General features: G+C 45.9%; 1 non-coding gene across 1 annotated transcript; it reads left to right on the forward strand.

The window, feature by feature from the left end:
- Positions 1 to 1977: 1977 nt before the first annotated feature.
- Positions 1978 to 2171, forward strand: LOC113407759. The gene has a single exon (XR_003370097.1). It is a non-coding gene; the product is annotated as a U2 spliceosomal RNA (small nuclear RNA).
- The last annotated feature ends 1728 nt before the right edge of the window (positions 2172 to 3899 follow it).

Consider the following 3899-nt stretch of genomic DNA (forward strand, 5'->3'; position numbering starts at 1 on the left):
ACAGTGCACTGCTTCCAATGTCGACGCTTTCCCTGGTAGTGTGGACTGACAAAGTCGAATTACTGTCCTTAGTGTGGACACACACGTTCGACTTTCTAATATCGATTGCACATATTCGATTTAACTAAAATCGAACTACTCTCGTAGTGTAGACATACCCTTAGTGGCGTTCCTGGAGAAATTTGTCACTAGCGCAGCTCAGGAAGCATTTTCATATAATTTGCCACTAGCCCAGTTAAGGAATTTATATTTTAAATTTCATCTTTCTCACAAACAGATCACCGCCAAATATCCCGTAGTCCATCCTAATGGATTTTCAACGGGATTCCAAGAGAAATTCATCACTAGCACAATTCAGGAATAAATTTCTCATTTTTATCTTTCTCTCCAGCCAATCTCAACCAAACCTCCAGCAGTCCATCTTAGTTGCTTTTACACGAAGATTCCTTTACAAATTTGTCCCTAGATCAGCTCAGCAATGTATTTCTCATTTTCAGTAGTCTCCCAAACCCATCTCTTCCAAAAGACAAGCATACAATACTAAAGTCTTTTGAAGCGTGATGCCTTGTGAAATTTGTCCCAGCACAGATCAGGAATGAATGTCACGTTTCCTTCTCTCACAAACCGATGTCTACCAACTGACCAGTAGTGCATCCTAGTGGCGTTTTAACAAAGACTCCTTGAGAAATTTCTCACTAGCATAACTCAGGAATAAATTTCTCATTTTCGTCTTTCTCACCAGCCAACCTCAACCAACTCTCCAGCAGTCCATCTTAGTGGCTTTGAAACGCAGATGCCTCGAGAAATTTGTCCCTAGCATAGATCAGCAATGTATTTCTCATTTTCATTATTTTCAAATACCCATCTCTTCCAAACCACAAGCAGACAATGCTAATGTCTTTTGAAGCATGATTCCTTGTGACATTTGTCACTAGCAGAGTTCAGGAATTTATTTTTCATTATTCATCTTTCTCACGAACAGATCTCTGCCAAATGTCTCGTAGTCCATCCTAATGGCGTATAACCTGTAATTCCTAGAGAAATTCATCACTAGCACAACTCAGGAAGCATTTTCATATATTTTGTATTTCTCACCAATAGATCTCTACCAAACCGTTAGCAGAGCATCCTAATCTAGTTGACAGCATGATTCTATGAGAAATTTGAGAAATAGCACTGATAAGGAATGTGTTTCTCATTTTCGTCTTTCTCTCCAGCCAATCTCAACCAAACTTCCAGCAGTGCATCTTAGTCGCTTTTACACGAAGATTCCTTTACAAATTTGTCCCTAGATCAGCTTAGCAATGTAGTTCTCATTTTCAGTATTCTCACAAATCCATCTCTTCCAAAAGACAAGCAGACAATACTAATGTCTTTTGAAGCGTGATGCCTTGTGAAATTTGTCCCTAACACAGATCAGGAATGACTCTCTCTCTTTTCCTTTTCTCTCGAACCGATCTCTACCAACTGAGCAGTAGTGCATCCTAGTGGCGTTTAAACAACGATTCCTTGAGAAATTTGTCACTAGTCCAGCTCAGGAAGGATTTTCACATTTGTTGTTTTTCTCACCAATAGATCTCTACCAAAATATTAGCAGAGCATTCTAATCACTTTTCAAGCATGATTCCATGAGATTTTTCTCACTAGCATAGTTCAGGACTCTAGTTTTCCTCTTTCTCACGAAGCGATCTCTGCCAAATGTCTCGTAGTCCATCCTAATGGATTTGAAAGCGTAATTCCAGGAGAAATTCATCCCTAGCACAACCCAGGAAAAAATTTCTCATTTTCGTCTTTCTCATCAGCCAATCTCAACCAAATCACCAGCAGTCCATCCTAGAGGCTTTTAAACGAAGACTCCTTGAGTTACCTAGTTCTCAAAGTCACGTGAATGATGTTTGGTGCCTGTCTGGGAGCTCGTCATGGCGAGGTAGAAAGCGGTAGGGGCAGAGGGTCTGTGTAGCGTTGGCCGGTATCAGCATCGCTTCTCGGCTCCTTGGAGCTAAGATCAAAGTGTAGTGTCTGTTCTTATCTGTTTAATATCTGATATGTTCTTTATTTGAGAACTGTATGTTAAATTGATTTTTGAAACAGGGGGCTGGAATAGGAGCTTGCTCTGTCCACCCCATGCATTGACCTGGTATTGCAGTGTTTCCAGGACTGGTGCATCTCCTTTGGGGGAGAATGTTCTGGTTAGAAAAGCAGAAACCGTTTTACTGTGGTGATACTTTTTGGAAGCAGTTTTTTTTTTCTTCAAGTGGTTGAAAGATATGAAATCTCTAGCGTTTTGGTTTCTTTATGAGAAAATATTGTTACAATTTCTTGGGAGCATTCTGTGAGTCTATAAACGTGAGGTTCTTTGTCACCCCAACTGAAAAAAGATATATTGGAATGGGGAAGATTCCGGGGGGGAAAAGGGCAACAAAAATGATGAGGGGATATGAAACAGCTTCTGTAGAAGAAGAGATTAATGAGATTGGGACTTTTGAGCTGGGAAGAGAGATGACTAAAGGGGGATACGATGGATGTCTATAAAATCATGACTGGTGTGGAGAAAGTAAATAAGGAACTGTTATTACCTCCTTCTCCTAACACAAGATCTAGGGGTCACCAAATGAAATTAATAGGCAGCAGGTTTAAAACAAAGAAAAGGAAGTATTTCTTCACACAACACACAGTCAACCTGTGGAACTCTTTGCCAGAGGCTGTGGTCAAGACAGGGCTCAAAAAAGAACCAATTGCTTTCTTTTGTTAGACCAGCAGAGTCCTCGTAACCCAGACAAGGCTGGGCCCAGGATTCCTGGGGCTCGACCCCCAATCTGGTTGTTGTACTTAGGACAGGGCTCGGGTGTCTCCACTCCGGGGTACTCTCTCTGCTCTGGACGCTTCCCTGACCCATTGATCATCGCATATAGTTCAAAGCAAACACAAGTTATTAAACAGCAAGTCATTAAAACAAGGAGAAACTGGGGAAGGTGAAAGGAAAAGCCGTCACCCCGCTCTGTGGCACGGGGGACCCCAAACAGCTGTGGCTGGAATGTCAGGGCAGTTCACAGTCTGTTCCTCACACGTCCCAGGCCCCTGGCCAGGCCCTGGCTGTGCTGCAGAGACACCACAGGTTGGACACTCGCTCTGGTGGTGGCAGGGCCCCTCCCCCCCCCGGGGTTACAATACCCCTCCCAGTGCGGCCTGCAAGGCCTCTTGACTGGTGGGGTCTCCCTGTGCTGGGCCCGCTGCCCAGGGACCCCCACACTCTGCCCAGCTGCTCCCCGCACCTGGCTCCAGAGGGCTCCAGCCCCAGCCCCACTCTGCCCCCACACGGCTGCTGCTGCTCTGCCCCCCACGCGGCTCCCTGGGCTGCTCCTCTCCCCTTAGCTCAGCCCTGCTCAGGCACCTCCAGCTCCCCCGGCCTCCTGACTGCCCCAACACCCCCACCCACACTCACCTCCACTGCCCCCACAAACTTTCACCCACCCCCACCCCACCCACACACTCACCTCCACTGCCCCCACAAACTTCCACCCACACACTCACCTCCACTGCCCCCACAAACTTCCACCCACCCCCACCCACACACTCACCTCCACTGCCCCCACAAACTTCCACCCCCACCCACAAACTCACCTCCACTGCGCCCCATAAACTTCCACCCACACACTCACACTCCTCCCCCACTCCCCAACACACCCATACATACTCTCCCCCAACACACACACACACTCCACTCCCCCCACAAACTTCCTCCCCCATGCACACACACTGCTGTGGACTGTAGTGTCACTGTTCAGCAATGTCAGTTGGTTGTGTTACTGACGGCTACTTTAAAAGGTGAGTTTAAAATGTCACTTTTACCGTACACTGGGCATCTGCAGGAAGTTTTGTTTAAATTGTAGGATTCTTTT

This window comes from Terrapene carolina, unplaced genomic scaffold (assembly GCF_002925995.2).
Source record: "Terrapene carolina triunguis isolate 2854851 unplaced genomic scaffold, T_m_triunguis-2.0 Scaffold318, whole genome shotgun sequence".
Taxonomy (NCBI): domain Eukaryota; kingdom Metazoa; phylum Chordata; order Testudines; family Emydidae; genus Terrapene; species Terrapene triunguis.